General features: G+C 44.7%; 1 pseudogene; it reads left to right on the forward strand.

Annotated features, from left to right (window-relative positions):
* Window positions 1-19,191, forward strand: part of LOC134369103 (histone-lysine N-methyltransferase PRDM9-like) — a 31,686-nt pseudogene extending 12,495 nt beyond the window's left edge.
* Window positions 19,192-19,804: the final 613 nt, after the last annotated feature.

A 19,804-nucleotide genomic window follows, 5' to 3' on the forward strand; every position in this document is an offset into this window, starting at 1 on the left:
CACATGAAGGCCTTTAATCTATTTTGATGTAATTTTTGTATGTAGTGTAACATAGGGTCAATCTTCATTCTTTTGCATATGGTGATCGAGTTTTCCCAATACCATCTCTTGAAGAGACTGTCCTTTCCTCCATTGTGTGGTTTTGTTCAGCGTTTTTTCATGAAAGTCAAGTCAATATATATATATATATTTTTAAATAAATGTAATAGAAACCTTGTCAACACAAGATGAAGCACAGATGAGGTTTTGTTTTGTTTGTTTTTTGGTGGGTGACCAGTTACTTCAGTTGGTTAGAGTGTGGTGTTAACACCAAGATCCAGAGCTCTATTTTTAAAAAACATTTTAAGAAAATTAGCAGTGCCTCCAATAGAAGCAAAGGTCTTCATGGTACTTCAGAAACCATTTTCAAATCACCCTTGGATAATACTTGGAATTGTCACTCTCTAGTTCAGAATTCTCTGTCCCTAATGAGAATCTTCTGAGCTTGGAAATATTTACCAATCAAAACACTGATTTCTCATCACCTTTTGGTCCATCCTCCTTGGGTGGTCTTCAGAGTGGAACAGAGTAAACACCAGAAGGTGAATACCTGAAAAATCCTATTGACACAACAATCTTCCTCATGTAAGATCCAAACACAGGTAAGAGAAGGAGAATGTGCACAGTATCGTAGGACTGCTGCCTCCCTTTTCTGATCTCTTTAGCACAATGTCGGACATCATCCTTTTAAGAGTTAATAAGAAGAGCAATGATAATCACTACTGCTTGTTTTATTTTTGCAATATTTCAGACTTTATTTTAAGCATTGTACGTGAATAAACTCACTCAAACCTTACAACAACCCTATGAAGTTGGTACTATAAGCATAACCATTTTGTGGATGAGAAAACTGAAGTACAGAAAAGTTAGATTATGCCTGACATTACAGTCAGTAGTGGTTCAGTCTAATTCAATACTCCTTCTTTCCCTAAAGTACTTAAGAGCTGATTAAATCTTTCTTCTTTTGTAAAGTTCATGCTGCCTTACTCATACACCTTTACATTATTCATCTGACTGATTATTTCAACCTGATTCTTCTCTGATGTGCTAAGTGAGAGATACGCTAAGACAGTCTGAGGGGAGCTTGGCAATATACAGTCAATTTACATTGTGCCTGGTCCCAGATGAAGACGGAGATAGTTCCTACTCTCTCATAAGGGACCCATTCGGATGTGAGAAGACTGCTCCTAGCCCTGAGAAGTTTGAAGTTTGATTGAGAAACAACAGATAGGAGAATGACTTAGCACTTCATGTATATTACACTATTCAGTAGAAATGTATCCTGGTACTGATTTTAAATGCTCATCCCTGTAGGAAGAAGTTAACTGCTATTTCCTCTGGGCCCGAACTAGGCAAATCTCATGCTGTTTGTAATCATTTGTATAGCCTGCCACCTCTGTATTACGAGCTCTTTGAGAGCCTGGTCCATACCTGATTATTCTCAGGAGTCCCAGGCCCAACTCAGAGCCCTTGATGACCCCCTCAGTGTTTTCTGAATAATTCCAAATTTTTCAAATTAAAATAGAGGTAACAGGGTCAGAGAGTGCTGAAGATAATATCTTTGAATTAGATTTTGACTGTAGAGATGGTTGAGGAGGAAAATTGATGTCAAGACTATAAGAGAAATTGTTAATCTCAAAACACTTTGGTGAGCGTTATTACATTTCATGTTCACTGTACCATTAAGAATTAGCATGTATGCCAATTTACGGATCGGGAAACTGAATAGAATTAGCTGGTAGTACACCCTTACTTAGGCAGAATTGGTACAGGAACTAGTTAATTCAATTTCAAAGTTAAATATCCCTTCCAGGATATGGCAGTTTGCAGCTCTTAGCATCACTCTCTTAGTTGTCTAGATAACCTTTATGCCAACTGTTTCTTCTCTTCCCAACCTCACTGTTCATTCTCCAGATGTGTTTTCTACCCTCTGTGCTTTCCTACCTTTCTCCTTCTGTCAAATGTCTCCTAGTTCATAGAAGATCCCCTCTTTTTCCCTATAAGCCCCTACCTCCTTCTTTCACAGACCTTGTTGAGTCTCCAGGTAGTCTTCCAGATTATTCTCCCTCCCTCGCTCTCATGTATATATAGAAAGTTGAAGCAAAAGAGCCTTAAGACTGTCCTGCCCACACAGGCCTTTCCCTTTCTCTCTGGTATTCAGTCACTCCAAGTTTTTCCAGGGATTGTTGAACCATTAACTAAAGTCATGCATGTGAAAAGAGGTTGCAAGCCCTAAGGAACGAAAGAAATGTATGTTGTCTTTTAATATGTGATTCTCACATTAAAGGGAATATCCAGATCACTGTTAAATAATGAATCTATTTTGAAGAAATTGTCAGGAACAACAGATTTACTGAACACAAGGGACTCAGAGAAGGCCCGGAAACGAGTGTCCCCTCCTGCAGAAGCAAGTACCTCCGGACAGCATTCTAGAGAAAAATTGGGTAAGAGAAAATAATTTGGGGACTTTAGTCCCTCTAGGTCCTTTAGAAAGGTTGATGAGTATGGTCTAGATATGTGGCGTAGACTTTCGATAGACCTGTGCTTAAGCTGGACTAAGCTGAGACCAGAAGTTAGATGCTGTATTGAATAACATGTAAGAACAAACACTAACTCTGAAGTCACACACTTGTTATAATCCACGTAGAATCATTTGGACCTTGGGAAGACATTATAAATTCTCTGAGCTCATTAATGCTAATCTGTAAAATGAAGATAAAGACCAATGGCTCATATATTGTTTGAAAGCACTAAAATAAATATACATTCAAGGTGTCCAATAAATCCATCTGTGATAATAGAGACCACATTTTCTTATTGTATATCCCTGCCCTTGTTCAATGCCTAATATGTAATGCACCTTCAACAAATATTTTATGGATAAATAAATGCATGAATTAACGGTTTGTTACTAGAAAGTTTCGGAAGTTAATCCTGATCCTGGGAATCCAGAAACTAAAATTGAATTATGCATCTGTAGTCAGTGTGGGTGTAGAGTCTTAGTCTCTCTGAAATAATAGTTAAGAGGTAGTGAAGGGGTGGCGAGCCAGAGTATGTAGAAGGATAGACAATAATTTGATGGTAGGAGATTTCACATTTTCTGACGATACAGGGACAAACACTCCAGACTCCTAACTTCACTCACTTACTCTTCTCCAATGTAGAACTCAAGAGAAAGGAGATTGAAATGAAGATGTGTAGCCTGCGAGAAAGGGTCATGCATACAAAGAGGCCTGTGAACCTCAGGATGATGACTACCTGTGTAAGTGACCCTTTTGGCCCACTCATGGAGAAGGCTATGTCCCGGTACAATAATTTTATCTTGTTGTTTGAACCCAAATCATTCCTTTACTCTGGTGGCTTGGAGTACAGGATTGAGGCTGAATTATGTAAATGCTGGGCTCTTTCTGAAGCTCTTTATATCCAGGAACACGCACTATACTTTTCCTAATCCCTGCTGCTCTTGCCTTCAGATTGTGAGCAATGCCAGGACTACTTCATCGACAGCTGACTGGCTTATAGACCCCCTACATTTGTAAAGGACAGTGCAGTGGACAAGGGGCATCCCAACCACTCAGCCCTCACTTTGCCCCCTGGGCTGAGAATTGGGCCGTCGGGCATCCCTGAGGCCGGGCTTGGAGTATGGAATGAGGCATCCGATCTGCTGTTGGGTCAGCACTTTGGCCCCTATGAGGGCCAGATCACAGAAGATGAAGAGGCAGCCAACAGTGGCTACTCCTGGATGGTGAGAAGGGCCTACCTTAACCCCGTCTTCTGGCTTCCTATATCCCTTCTGTGCCTTTGGTGGGACATCACTTTCTACATGCTAGAACATGGATAGTGACAACATGGTTAGATCTGTGTACTTAGTGGTCTTTGCATGAACCTGGAACTCCTATTTAAAGGTCAGTGGGTGAGTGGGAGAAAAGTGGCACAGAGACAGAAAAAGTGCATTCTCCCTATGGTGCCTCAGCTCTGACGGGACAAATCAACTCAGATGTGTAGATGATGCTGAGGAGTACACAGCATGTGTCACCATTGGCGGCTGAATCCATGCAGGCTCAAATGCATGGATGACGGTAGAATAAAATAATTCTGATTATTACCTGCCCATCAAACCCAAAAATGACTAACTTATTTTTCTGAAACTCAGATCACCAAGGGGAGAAACTGCTATGAGTATGTGGATGGAAAGGACAAATCTCGGGCCAACTGGATGAGGTAAGGCCAATAGGTTTCGGGTTCCAGCAGGGACACTCATCTCTCTCAAGCTCGGCTTCTTTCCTCCTCAGCATGCCTCCCTCGATGGTTTTTACACTCTCTGCTCCCCTTACAATGTTCTTTCTTATTATGAACATCCAGGAAAAAAGAGGTAAAATAAAAACACTACCATTTTTTAATCAAAAAACTAAATCTCTATGATAGACAAAATTGGGGCACCAGGATAAACCCTGAGGAGCCTAGATTCATTGGGGATGCTGGATTCACACTTTAATTTATCTAATCAGCATTTATTAAGCATTTACTGTACTCTAGTTTAGAAAATGGAGTACATCTCATGAATAGATCACACAACCCATGCCCTTGTGAAGGACTATTGCAAGCATAAATGAAACATTCTATTATAGGAGAAGTACACAAGGCCAAGACAATGTAAAACAAGGGACCTTTAATCTGTGAGGACAGGAATTCTTCCCAGCTTCAGTGAAATTAAAACCTGAAGCCTGAGAAGTGAGCTGCAGGGTGGTCATGGACCTCTGTGCTGCATGGACCAGCCCCTTTCCATGAAGGTTCTTGTTTTATTAGAGGATAAGAATAGGGATATGCTGTTATTATTGTGTATTATCATGCTAGGCCAAAGGAACATCTAAGTTTCTATGGGAACCCAGGGAGGCAGGTGAATGGCACCTGGGTAAACTATGGGAGATTAGAAAAAGGTCTTTCAAAAGAAGATAGACTTGGGGTGATTATGGAATGATGTGAGCTAATCTAGAAGCAGAGTACATGATTGATTAAACACCAAATTCTGTGGTATAAGTAGAAATCGATTGAGAGTTTAGAGAAGTGAGAAGTCAGTGTTTTATGGCCAATCATGGTGGAGGTAAGTCTGTAATTGGGCTTTGAAGAATGGTTAAGTAGGCAAGGGGGGGAAAGCATTCCAGGCAGCATGAGCACCATAAGCAGGACTTGGAGAAAGAGGCTTAGGTATGAACAGCAGGTTCCTGGAGGAGGGTAACGGCATGGCCAGTCACAGCATGGGGGCCTTGACCATCTGGTGACAAGCCCAACACGGCCCTGGCAGGTAGTGGAGACTCACTGCCTGTTATTTTCTGTCCCTTTGTCTGCCTCAACCCCAGGTATGTGAACTGTGCCCGGGATGATGAAGAGCAGAACCTGGTGGCCTTTCAATACCACGGGCAGATCTTCTATCGAACTTGCCAGGTCATCAGGCCGGGCTGTGAACTGCTGGTCTGGTACGGGGATGAATATGGCCAGGAGCTGCGTATCAAGTGGGACAGCAAGTGGAAGAAAGAGCTCACGGCAGGGAGAGGTAGGCACCACATTATTCTTTAAAAAGGACAGAAAAGAAAGAATTCTCCTTGGGAATTTTCATGGTACAACTGTTAAGTAGAGTAAAATGCAGTCTGAAGTCAGAAAAATTTCAAATCAGGTGTTTCTGAAATTAAGGCTTTGTTTCATATGCATTTGACTTTTAGGGACAATTTATATTTTAAAACTTTTGTTCTCATTTTATTTTTTTAACTACTTTATATGCAAAATATATAACAACATATAGTCCTGACAGGCTTAGAGACAAAGAACAAGTTCTCAAGCACCTACCGGCTGTTTCAACAAGGCAGTTTCTTCTGGCTCTTTTAATTATTTCTTAATTTCTTCCGTATTTCTAAATAACATACATATGTTGTTTTTCATTCATTCATTATTTCAATTAGTTGTCATGTGAATTCTTACTCTGTGCCAGACAATGTTCGAGGAATAGGAAATATGGATAGAACCAGATGATCAGAATAAGTGCTATTGAGCAGCTAACATGTGAGTTAGGGAAACACGCAGACACACACAGGCATGTGCATAAAATGAGATAGTCATTCATGCTTTCAAGAAAACTAAGCCAGAAAAGTGCCTAGAGATCATCATGAGGGGAGCGAGGGTATGGCAGGGAACATGAGGGAAGGTTCCTCTCAGGACATAACATTTGAGAGGTGCAGAGTTGTGCTCAAATGTCTCCAGGCAGAAGGAGCAGCTCGTGCAACAGCTCTGAGGCAGGAGAGAGTGAGGGTGTTTGAGGAATGGCTGAGACCACCCAGGTGAAGGAAGCAGAGAAGAGAGCAGAGGTCAGAGAGATACACAGAAGCCTGGACATGTAGTGCCCATGATTCCTGCCAAGACACTGGGGATTTTCCTGAGATGGAAACAATTGTGGAATTTGAGTTAATTTTCAGAAAATAATCTGCAGTGTGTAATCCCCTCAGACGCCACATCAGTCTCCAGGTAAGAGAGGATGGTGGGTTGGATAAAGATGGGAGTCAGGAGGAAAGAAGTCTGATTAGGGATACAATTAAAACAGAACTTCCTATTAAATTTGAAATGTGTTAAGACTGAATGAAATACCTCAAGTAGGAATACTTGATGTGTCACCCAAGGAAGAACATATTTTTATTTTATGATTTGTGGACACTGAGATGGAAGCAATCCATAATCTAGTTTAGGCAGCAGGAACCAGAGTCCTTTACTCAAGGGGGCCTGGACCACTCTGAATCCCACTTCCTGATGGAGAACCAGGTACACAAGAGTCCACAATTAAATGTCTTTGACTGGGGAGACTCAAACTCAGGTGTACTTACACATGCTCTTTAACTCTACACTGCCTTCTACATTTGTGCATCTCCAAACGAAGTGGTTCCTGACTTCCTAGATCCTTTTCCCCTCATAACAAAAGTCACTAAGGATGAGTCCATCCATAATAGCCCCTTTTCGTGTTGCTATAACACAATACCTGAGACTGGATAATTTATAAAGAACAGAGGTTTATTTAGCTTATGATTCTGGGACAGCTGCACCTGGCATGAGCCTCAGGCTGCTTCTACTCATGGTGGAAAGTGGTAGGCAGCTGGCGGGTACAAGCAGCAAGAGGAAGCAAGAGAAAGAGATGGGGGAGGTGCTAGGGTCTTTTAAACAACCAGCCCTCATGGGAACTAATAGAGTGAGAACTCACTCACTACTGCAACCTTCCGGGGAGAACAGTAATTCATTCATGAGGGATCTGCCCCCATGATTCAAACAGCTCCCAACACTGCCATATTGGGGATCAGATTTTCACATGAGTTTTGGGGGGACAACACATCCAAACTCTATCACCATCTATGTAATCCAGAGTTATTATTTCTCAGTAGAATAAAATAGCTGCAGATGCTCTATCAGGAAAAGTACCCAGAGATTAGGGAGAGAAGAGGATATGATATGACCTAGAAGATAATTGTAGTGTGTGTGGGGGGGAAGTCACTGCAGTTCCTTCTGTATAAAGACTGAAGCTGCCTCTGATGCTATTGAAGGTCCCTGGTTTGGCTGATCCATAGACAAGGCCCTTGATGTGGGCTTTCTAGATTTCTGAGGAAGATGTAGTAAACAAAAACAGAATGAAAAATAGACTGTAAAGGAATGCTCGGTGGGAGACAGCTTGTATTAACACATGAGGAATGATTAGTGGAGCAGGCCTTACCATACAACAAAGCAGATGGCCCAGTTGTCTACACCTCCCCTGACCAAAACCTTCTGCTTTCAGCGGAACCAAAGCCAGAGATCCACCCTTGTTCTTCATGTCCTCTGGCCTTCTCCAGTCAGAAATTCCTCAGGCAACATGTGGAACAAAATCACTCCTCTCCAACCTTCCCAGAGACATCTGCAAGAGAACATCTCCAGCCAGGAGATCTCTGTGCAGTGGGTCAGAATCAGGAGCAGCAACATCCTGATCCACACAGCTGGAATGATGAGGCCGAAGGTCAAGAGGCCAAAGAAAGGTCCAACCCTTATATAAGAGGACAAGGCACAGGAGGATTTCAAGCACATTTTCCAGCCCGCCCAAAGGCCAAATGGGGAGTTCTAGGGAGAGTGAGATGGAAGAAGAGTCCAGAACAGGCCAGAAGGTGAATCCAGAGAACACAGGCAAGTTATCTGTGGGGGTAAGAATCTCAAGAATTGCAAAAGTCAAGTGTGGAGAGTGTGGGAGAGGCTTCAGTAACAAGTCAGGCCTCATCTGACACCAGAGGACACACACAGGGGAGAAGCCCTATGTTTGCAGGGAGTGTGGGAGAGGCTTTGGCTGTAAGTCACACCTCATGCGACACCAGAGGACGCACACAGGGGAGAAGCCCTATGTTTGCAGGAAGGGCAAGTGAGTCAGCAGTAAAACCACATCTCAACAGAGAGTGTGTGGCCACCACACACCTCCACAACCCAGCACTGAGGGAACTTCAGAGAACTTCTCTTGACCTCTCATATTCCCCAGGAGTGTAGAGACAGATGTGACCGATCAAACACACCCTCCATTTTCATGACCAGAGATGAGGCAGAAAATGTGGGAGGCAGGGGTTCCTTAAGGGTTCATGGTCTGTGGACGGGTGCGGATCCCCTCCATGTCCCACTTGGCTCCCCTCCATGTCCTTCTGGCCTCCTGTTCCAATAAACATCATCCCCAGACAAAGCTACAGTGCAGGCTGTGTACCTTGTTCTCAGTCCCAAAGGTGGGAGAGTCCAGGAGGCCACGGAGAACTTGGACTCTCAGCTTAGTCTCATGGGAACCAAGCCCTGCTTAAATCACCTCCTGGGCCCAGGGAGAGAACCAGGGGAGGACATGGAGACTGAGATGGGCCAGGAGGGGCCCGCCTCCACCAGCACCCCCTTGGCCTTTCCTGTTTCCTCTGATCTCTGTAGCCTTAGAGGCAGAAGCCAGGCAGGGACGTGAGTGGGAACTCAAGAGACAAGGAAAAGGAGTCAGGAAACCAGTTCCCCGAGCCCCCAACCCCTTCTCTATGGGTCCAGTCTTAGGCTGGGTATCAGGCATCATAGCGGAGGGGGCAATTGCAGCCCCAGGATCTGGGGCATGTTTACAGAGCAGGGCTTCGGTGGTGGGGTGGGCCCAAACCCTGTAATCACAGAGCCCTCCCCAGCTGTGGACTCTTGGTCCCTGATCCTCCAGCTCCTGGAAACAGCGTGAGGGGGGAGGGAGGAGACCACTGCGGTCTTGGTCTGAGGCTGCCCGACATATAATTTGCATATGCTCCAAGGTAGGTCATCTCCCCCAGACCCAAACGTTCCACCTGTAAAATGAAGTCTCTGGAATTGGGGAGAGGGAGGTGGGGCCTGGAGAAGGGAAGGAGTCATGGGACAAATCTGCCTGGGCAGGTACCCAGGAGGAGAATGCTCTAGGAGGTGGTAGATGGATGGAGTCATGGGAGTAACATTTTGGGGACTCCACTGTGACCTGTCTGAAGCTGGGGAGCTTGGGATGGGGTATAAAAGGCTGGTGTCCAGGGCCAGGGTTCCACAGAGGAGCAGGGGGGAGATGGGGATGGTGCCCCCTCCTCTGCTCCTCCTTCTGCTCCTGGTCCCTTCTGGGAGTGAATCCTCACACAGAGAAGAAAACCATGTCTCTGCACAGACTGAGTGTGTCTTCAGTGAGAGGCCGGTGGGCACTGGGGAGAAAGCTACTGATCCTGTGCCGGGTGGGCTCTGAGCATTGGGGGCACTGCCCAACATGGAGGCCCCATAGGTCTCAAGGCCCTGTCCAGGCACAGCTCCAGGGAGCTAGGTGGACAGCCCACAGGTTCAGACTTGAAGACCTCTTTCCCTCAGGGCTGTGACTGGCATACAGCATTCGACGTGGGAGCCAATTTCTGATCAGATTCTGCTGTTGAGAGAGAGAGAGGTGGTGAGTTCACAGAAAAACAACAGGCTGACCTGGAGTTGGCAAGTGCATCACAAGCAATGAAGTTGTGATGAAACCCAGAGTCTCGAAAACAGCATTTAATTCCTCTAAGAAAAGTGCTAAAAGTAATCCCTGCAGATGTGTCATGGCTGTCCTGATGTGCGCAGAATGCTGAGGAAGGAAATCAAAGGTTGACGAAACATCCACCTGCCTGTTGAGGGTTACAGGATTGAAACAACGTGCTGGAGACTGACTGCACTGGATATATTACAAGGTAATATGGGGAATTTTAAACAAGTGCTGGAGCAAATTGGGATCCTAGAAAAATGCAACTGAGTACAGGAAACACTGGCCTCAGCCCTTTCAAGTTAAGGAAGGGTTTGAGGTTACCTGAGAACCAACCCTGACCACAACCATGATATCCAGCCCTAAACCTCGAGGCATAATCCTAACATTAACCCGTGTAATACTGGCGTCTCTGTCCCTACAGTTCCTATCAACAGAACGAACCCACCCCCATGGGTTCACAGAGCCCTGGGGTGTTGGGGTGGGGATGGGGGGCCACACAGCTCTGGACCTGGAACCATTTCTCAAAACTTCTGTCTGCATCTTGCTTTCCAACAGGGAATTAAACCCTGTCTACATTGCTTGTTTCCTTTCAGTAGATGAGAGTGGAAGCCAGACTGAGAAGGGGCCTCCACCTGGATCACAGGTAGCCCTGAACCCTATGACGACCACATAAGAATTTCAAATCAACTAGCCAGAATGAAAAAGAAGCATCCCGAGAGTGTCTGCAGTGCAGCCAGGGATGGCAGTCACTGGACCATGCCAGGTGTTGGGATTGAGGTGTCTGGGCACCCAGATTGCCCTGGGTGGGTCTTGTCACCACAATCTACCCATTGTCCAGTCTGACCCTCAGCAATGTACCCGTGGTGCCTGGAGATGGGCAGGAATGGTCAGCACATCTCAGAAGTCACCCAAGTGTCCCCCAGCTGATGACCTGCAGAGAGCTGACACTGAGGACATCGGCCTGACATTGTCCTAAACACCATGTGTGTCTACCCAATTAAGGTCAGAAGCAGCCAGTGACTGCTGCTTCTTGTAGCCAGTGACATCGATAATATTGTGATAGATGGAAAAGAACATGAGAGAAGAGAGTTCGATTGTGTGTATAATGAGAGATATACAGTGAGAGATGTAAAGTGAGACATGCTGAGATATTTATATAGTGAGATATATAGTGAGATATTTTTATAGTGAGATGTTTATATAGTGAGATATGCGTATAATGAGAGGATTATACAGTGAGAGATACATAATGAAATAAATAAATAGTAAGGTTTTTATATAATGAGAGATACACAGTGAGAGATATATAGTGAGATATTTATACGGTGAGAGAGATATATAGAGGTGTATATGTATTTGTCCAGAAGCACACTTACATAAAAGTCTCCATTTCTTGGCAAATTATCCAAGAACTCAGCCAGTCTGTGGCAAAATTTAGTCACAGACCCTGCTGTATTAGCCCATTTTTGTGTTGCTGTAACAGAATACCTGAGACTGGGTAATTTAAAATGGAAAGAGGTTTATTTGGCTTAGGATTCTGGGACAGCTGCATCTGGCGCAGGCCTCCGGCTGCTTCTACTCATGGAGGAAAAGCAGCAGCAGCTGGCGGGTACCAGCAGATCACATGGTGGGAGGAAGCAAGACAGAGAGAGAGAGAGAGAGTCAGGCTCTCCTCTTCTTTTAAAGCCCTCAGAAACACGCCCCTGAGCACCATTTTTAATCCATTCACTACTGCATGGTCCTACAATCCAGTCACCTCTTTAAGGCTCCACCTTTCAATTACCATAATAGGATTTCCCACCCTCTTAACAGTCACAGTGGGGGCTAAGTTTATTTATTTATTTATTTATTTTGTTAATTTTATTTTGTCAATATACAATGTTGTTGATTATTGTGGCCCATTACTGAAACCTCCCTCCCTCCTCTCTCTCCCCTCTCCCTCCCAACAATGTCCTTTCTGTTTGCTCATCGTATCAACTTCAAGGAATTATAGCTATTATATCTCCCCCCCACACGCCGTTTTTTTTTTTTTTTTTTGTGTGTGTGTGTGTGTGTGTGTGTGTGTGTGTGTGTGAATTTATTTATCTATTTTTAGCTCCCATCAATAAGTGAGAACATGTGGTATTTCTCTTTCTGTGCCTGACTTGTTTCACTTAATATAATTCTCTCAAGGTCCATCCATGTTGTTGCAAATGGCACTATTTCATTCCTTTTTATAGCAGAGTAGTATTCCATTGTGTAGATATACTGCATTTTCCGTATCCACTCATCCGATGATGGACATTTGGGCTGGTTCCAACTCTTGGCTATTGTAAAGAGTGCTGCGATAAACATTGGGGAACAGGTATACCTTCGACTTGATGATTTCCATCCCTCTGGGTATATTCCCAGCAGTGGGATAGCTGGGTCATATGGAAGATCTATCTGGAATTGTTTGAGGAACCTCCATACCATTTTCCATAGAGGCTGCACCATTTTGCAGTCCCACCAAAAATGTATGAGAGTTCCTTTTTCTCCGCAACCTTGCCAGCATTTATTGTTCAGAGTCTCTTGGATTTTAGCCATCCTAACTGGGGTGAGATGGTATCTCAGTGTAGTTTTTATTTGCATTTCCCGGATGCTGAGTGATGTTGAGCATTTTTTTATATGTCTGTTGGCCATTTGTATATCTTCCTTAGAGAAATGCCTACTTAGCTCTTTTGCCCATTTTTTAATTGGGTTGCTTGTTTTTTTCTTGTAAAGTTGTTTGAGTTCCTTGTATATTCTGGATATTAATCCTTTGTCAGATGTATATTTTGCAAATATTTTCTCCCACTCTGTTGGTTGTCTTTTAACTCTGTTAATTGTTTCTTTTGCTGTGCAGAAGCTCTTTAGTTTGATATAATCCCATTTGTTTATTTTTCCTTTGGTTGCCCGTGCTTTGGGGTTGTATTCATGAAGTCTGTGTCCAGTCCTATTTCCTGAAGTGTCTCTCCTATGTTTTCTTTAAGAAGTTTTATTGTTTCAGGGTGTGTATTTAATTCTTTAATGAATTTTGAGTTGACTTTAGTGTATGGTGAAAGCTGTGGGTCTAGTTTCATTCTCCTGCATATTGATATCGAGTTCTCCCAGCACCATTTGCTAAAGAGGCAGTCTCTTCCCCAGAGTATAGGCTCGGTGCCTGTGTCAAAGATCAGATAGCTGTAGGTGTGTGGGTTGATTTCTGGATTCTCTATTCTAATCCATTGATCAGTGTGTCTGTTTTTATGCCAGTGCCATACTGTTTTGGTTATTATAGCTTTGTAGTATAGTTTAAAGTCAGGTGGTGTTATGCCTCCAGCTTTATTTTTTTTGCTCAGCGTTGCTTTGGCTATGCGTGGTCTTTTGTTATTCCACGTAAATTTCTGGATAGTTCTTTCCATTTCTGAGAAAAATGTCATTGGACTTTTGATGGGGACTGCATTAAATTTGTATATCATTTTGGGTAGTATGGACATTTTCACTATGTTGATTCTTCCAATCCAAGAGCATGGGATATCTTTCCATCTTCTTGTATCCTCTCTAATTTCTCTCAGCAGTGGTTTGTAGTTCTCATTATAGAGATTTTTCACATCCTTGGTTAACTCAATTCCTAAGTATTTTATTTTTTTTGGTGGCTGTTGTAAATGGGCAGGCTTTCTTGATTTCTCTTTCTGCATGTTCACTATTGGAGAATAGAAATGCTCCTAATTTTTGTGTGTTGATTTTGTATCCTGCTACTGTGCTGAAGTCATTTATCACCTTCAAGAGTTTTTTTTTTTTTTTTTTTATTGTAGAGGCTTTAGGCTGTTCGATATATAGGGTCATGTCATCTGCAAACAGGGACAGTTTGACTTCACCTTTTCCAATCTGGATGCCCTTTATTTCCTTCTCTTCTCTGATTGCTCTGGCTAGTACTTCCAACACTATGTTGAATAGGAGTGGTGAGAGTGGGCATCCTTGTCTAGTTCCTGTTCTTAAAGGAACAGCTTTCAGCTTTTCCCTATTCAGGATGATATTGGCAGTGGGTTTATTATATATGGCTTTAATTATTTTGAGATGCTTTCCCTCTATACCTAACTTATAGAGGGTCTTTGTCATGAATGAGTGTTGAATTTTATCAAATGTTTTTTCAGCATCTACAGAGATGATCAAATGGTCCTTGTGTTTGATTTTATTAATATGGTGAATCACATTTATTGATTTGCATAAGTTGAACAAACCTTACATCCCTGGATGAATCCCACTTGATTGTAGTTAATAATTTTACATATGTGTTGCTGTATTCTCTTTGCTAGTATTTTAGTGAGGATTTTTGCATCTATATTCATCAAGGATATCGGCCTGTTGTTTTCTTTTCTGTTTCTGTCTTTACCTGGTTTTGGTATCAGGATGATGTTTGCTTCATAGAAAGAGTTAGGGAGACTTGCGTCTGTTTCAATCTTTTGGAATAGTCTGTAAAGAATTGGTGTCAATTCCTCTTTGAATGTTTGGTAAAATTCTGCTGTGAATCCATCTGGTCCTGGGCTTTTCTTTGTTGGGAGCTTTCTGCTAACAGCTTCAATCTCCTTTATTGTTATTGGTCTGTTCAGATTTTCTGTATCTTCATGGCTCAGTTTTGGGAGCTGGTGTGTGTTCAGAAATTTATCCATTTCCTCCAGATTTTCAAACTTGTTGGTGGATAGTTGTTTATAGTAGTCTTGAATGATTCCTTGTATTTCAGATGAATCAGTTGTAATATCACCTTTTTCATTTCTAATTTTTGTTATCTGAATCTTCTCTCTTCCTTTTTTTTTTTTTTTTAGCCATGCTAATGGTTTGTCAATTTTATTTATCTTTTCAAAAAACCAACTTTTTGATTCATTGATCTGTTGTATTGTTTTTTGGGTTTCAATTTCATTAAGTTCTGCTCTAATCTTAATGATTTCTTTCCGTCTGCGAACTTTAGGTTTGGATTGTTCTTGTTTTTCTAGATCTTTAAGGTGAAGTGTTAGGTTGTTCACTTGCCATCTTTCCATTCTTCTGAGGTGAGCATTTAATGCAATAAATTTCCCCCTTAATACCGCTTTTGACGTATCCCACAGGTTTTGGGATAATAATAATGATGTATCATTATTTTCATTAGTTTCAATAAATGTTTTGATTTCCTGCTTGATTTATTCTTGGACCCATATGTCATTAAGTAGAATACGGTTTAATTTCCATGTGTTTGTGTAGTTTCGAGAATTTCGTTTGTTATTGATTTCTAGTTTTAATCCATTATGGTCTGAGAAAATACATGGGATAATTCCAATTTTTTTGAATTTGTTGAGACTTGATTTATGACCCAATATGTGATCTATCCTGGAGAATGATCCATGTGCTGATGAGAAGAATGAATTTTCTGAGGTTGTTGGGTGGAATGTTCTGTAGATATCTGCCAAGTCCAACTGGTCTAGAGTATTTTTTAGATCTTGTGCTTCTCTGCTGATTCTTTGCCTAGATGATCTGTCCTATATTGACAGTGGGGTGTTCAGGTCCCCTGCTATTATGGTAGTAGTGTCTATTTCCTTCTTTAGGTCTAATAGAGTTTGTTTTATAAATCTGGCTGCTCCAACATTGGGTCCATACATATTTATGATTGTTATGTCTTCTTGATGGATCAGTCCTTTTATCATTATATAGTTCCCTCGTCGTCTCTTTTTATGGTTTTTAGTTTAAAGTCTACTTTGTCAGATATAAGAATAGCTACTCCAGCTCGTTTTTTCTTTTCTGTTTGCATGGTAAATCTTTTCCCATCCTTTCACTCTTAGTCTATGTGAGTCTTTATAGGTGAGGTGGGTGTCTTGAAGGCAGCGTATAGTTGGGTCCTCCTTTTTAATCCAGTCAGCAAGTCTGTGTCTTTTGATTGGGGAATTTAAGCCTTTTACATTATGAGTTGTTATTGAATAGTGTTGGTTTATTCCTAGCATTTTGTTGATTGTTGTTTGGTTGGCTTCAGTGTCTTTTGTTCCTTGCTTTCTGATTTACTGTTTGTTTTCTGTGTTTGTTGGTTCCTTAGGTTGTAGATAGCCTTTTTGTTTGTTTGTTTTCTCTTCATGAATGCCATTTGTATTATACTAGTGGCTTTAGATTTTTCTTGGGTTTTTATGGCAGTGGTAGTTATTTTTCAGGAACCAAACCCAGTACTCCCTTGAGGATTTCTTGTAACGGTGGTCGTGTGGTGGTGAACTCCCGCAGTTTATGTTTATCTGAGAAATATATTATTTGCCCTTTGTTTCGGAAGGATAGCCTTGCAGGGAAGAGTATTCTTGGCTGGCAATCTCTCTTTTAGTGTTTTGAATATATCATCCCTTTCCTTTCTGGCTTTTAGGGTTTGTGATGAAAAGTCTGATGTTAGTCTGATTGGGGCTCCCTTATAGATGATTTGATGCTTCTCTCTTGCAGCTTTTAAGATTCTCTCTATGTCTTTGAGTTTTGCCAATTTGACTATAACGTGTCTTGGAGAAGGCCTTTTTGAGTTGAATACATTTGGAGATCGTTGAGCTTCCTAGATCTGAAGATCTGTGATTTTTCCTATACCTGGGAAGTTTTCTGCCACTATTTTGTTGAATATGTTTTCAATGCAATTTCCTTTTTCCTCCCCTTCTGGAATACCCATGAGTCGGATATTTGAGCGCTTAAGGTTATCTGATATCTCTCTCAGATTTTCTTCAATGCCTTTGATTCTTTTTTCTTTCTTTCTTTCTTTCTTTCTTTTCTTTTTTTTTTTTTTTTGTCTGCTTGTGTTATTTCAAACAGCCCATCTTCAAGTTCAGAGGTTCTCTCTTCAAGTTCCACAAGCCTGTTGGTTAAGCTCTCCGTTGTGTTTTTTATTTCCCTGAATAACTTCTTCAGTTCGGCAAGTTCTGCTACATTTTTTTTCAGGGCATTGATTTCCTTGTACATTTCCTCTTTCAGGTCCTGTATACTTTTCCTCATTTCATCATGATGTCTAGCTGAGTTTTCTTGTATCTCATTCAGTTTCCTCAGAATTATCACTTGAAATTCCTTGTCAGTCACTTCAAGGGCTTCTTGTTCTATAGGATCTAGAGCTTGAGATTTATTATCTTTTGGTGGTGTACTTTCTTGATTTTTTGTATTTCTATCTTTTCTTTGTTGTTTATTCATTGTGGCAGGGGGTTTCACAGTCCACAGGTTTGGCACTATTGACTGACTAAGATGTTGCTGTGGTTGCCAATTTGGTATCGCTACCTCAGTGACTCCCTGTTCCTGTGTGCTCTGTTCCGGGCTGCTGGGATGCACCGAGGCACCGCAGAGCGTGTGGTCTCTGCAGAGCTTCCCCTTCCCCTGCAGGATGTCTCCCTGCCCTGTGTGCGCTAGGCGGGGCTTGGGATGGAGCCGGGTGGCGGTGGTGAAGCCTACCTGCTGCTGGATTGTGCAGCAGCAGCGTGGACCCTGTGGAGTTCCCGCCTCCCCTGCCAGATGTCTCCCCGCCTTGTATGCACTGGGCTGAGCTGGGAATGAAGCTGGGTGGCAGCTGTGAAGCCTACCAGTTGGATCACGCAGTGGCGGCCCTGCAGGGCATGTGGTCTCCATGGAAATTCTGCCTCTCCCACTGGACGTCTCCCTTTCTCGGCCGCCAGTTGAATTGCTTCCAGCTCCAGGGACGGGCAGGTGGAGGCGGGGGGTGGGGGTCAGAAGCTGTGGTCACCTCTGCAGCCTGGGGTGACACACGCTGTTCAGGCCTCCATGTTTCCACTTCTGCGGCTGCGGCTGAGACGCGGGCTGCGGCGAACCGGGGGGTCCCTTGCTTGCGTTGGGGGAAGATTCCCGGTTCTCGGCAGGGTAAAGACACCCTTTCGAAGCCGTTCCTTTGCGCTGACTCTGCTACAGCTGCATCCGGCGCGGGCCTCAGGCTGCTTCTACTGGTGGCGGAAAAGCGGCAGGCACCTCTCCTCTTCCGCCATCTTGACCTCCCTAAGTTTCTAATTCATAAAACTTGGGGGACACAATTCAAGCTGCAATGAGTTGGCGGGGGGCATGATTCGATCCACTACACCTGGCGTCGTGGCTCAAGCTCTGCTGAGGTAGCCCCTGTCCGGTGATGGCAGATCCCCTGGACTGCTGACGCCCTGCACGCTCGGCTTCCCACCTGCTGACAGGCTCCGTCTGGCTCGCGGAGAGGGTGAAGGATGCAGTCAGAAGGTGGACACTCGGGAACCACCTAAAGTAGGGGCAAACCTCCCGTCTGCCAGCTGCCCACTTCCTACACCTGCACCCCAGCTGTCACTCTGCTGCACCAACACCTGCCCCTCAGCTGTCGCTCTGCAGGACCTACACCTGCACCCCACCCTCAGGCTGCCATCTGAGCGAATGCTGGCGGATGGGACCAAGCGGAGCCGGACGGTGGCGAGTGAAGTCGAGCGGTGGCGGGTGGAGCCAAGCGGTGGCGGATGGGACCGAGTGGAGCCGAGCGGTGACGGGTGTGGCGGGTAGGCGGGGTGGCGCCGGCAGAGAGCGGGGCTTTGGACTGGGGTAGCCGCGCGGCAGCTGGGCCCCGGGGAGCAGGTGGCCCGGGGCGCGCGGCGGTGCCCGGGCGCTGGGAGGCTCACGGCGGCCGTCGCGCAGTCTCTGGCAGAGCATGGCCCTGGGCGGCGCCCCGGTTGCCCCTGTCGCTCCTTGGCTCCCTCCCCGTCCTGACTCCCGCCCCGGAACGCGCCTGGCACACGTCCCCGGGGCTCACTATGCGGTGCGGCTGCGGCCCGGGGTCCCGGGCTCCCGGGCTCCAGGCTTCGCCACCCCACAGCTGTGTGGACCCGGCCCGCAGGGTCCAGAGACGGGCCGCACGCACCGCGACCCGGGGTCCGCCGCTCCGCCCGCGGGTCAAGAGGGCTCTCGTGGACACCTGCTCTCTGCCGTGTGGCCACCCGAGTATGGATGGACACGACGCCCTCACAGCCGCGCTCCCTCTGGGACCATTAGTCCTACTCGCTGCTGCAGCCCGAGGGTCCCCTGGCCCTGGACAGCCCCGGGATGATCCCTCGCCAGGACGCCTTTCTGCTGCCTGCGCCATCCTGGGCTGGGGACTGACCTCCCTGGCCATGCCACTGACGCCTGCGAGCGCCCAGCCACGGCGCCACGCAAGCTGCATGGCTTAAGGTTGGGGCCCAACCCAAGTGGGCCCCATCTAAGCCCATCTCTCAGTGCACCCGTCAGTATCTCTCTCTAAGGAATAATCTTTATTGTGGTGAAACATTCGTAACATAGAACTGACCATCTTGACCATCTAAGTGTCCAGGTCAGGGGTATTGAGCACGTTCACACTGCTGTGCAAACATCACCACTGTCCCTCTCCAGAACTCTCTCATCTCCCAGACTGAGACTCTGCACCCACTAAACACCAACTCCCGCAGTGCTGGGCTGGCGGCAGCCAGTGGACATCTGCCACTTGGGAATCTGACCACCCTGGATCCCAGTCTCTCCGCAGCTGGACTTGTGGTGAGGCTGTCGCACAGAAAAGGAACCAGAACGTCCAACTGAGAATTGTAAAAGGGGGTCTTTACCGGCAACTGTCTCTCCAGATATTCTGGTATGAGAAGAGCCCTGAGTTTAAATTGAAAGGGTCTTTTAAAGGCACATTGTCACACAGGCAAGAAAATCATATAGTCACACACTTAAAGTTATCATATAGTCACACACGTTTCCTCCTAGTTTGAGGAGGGAGGGGGTTTTTTGAGGCCTCCTGCAAGCTGGCTACAGAAGCCAAGACAA

The sequence above is a fragment of the Cynocephalus volans genome, unplaced genomic scaffold (assembly GCF_027409185.1).
Source record: "Cynocephalus volans isolate mCynVol1 unplaced genomic scaffold, mCynVol1.pri scaffold_35, whole genome shotgun sequence".
Taxonomy (NCBI): domain Eukaryota; kingdom Metazoa; phylum Chordata; class Mammalia; order Dermoptera; family Cynocephalidae; genus Cynocephalus; species Cynocephalus volans.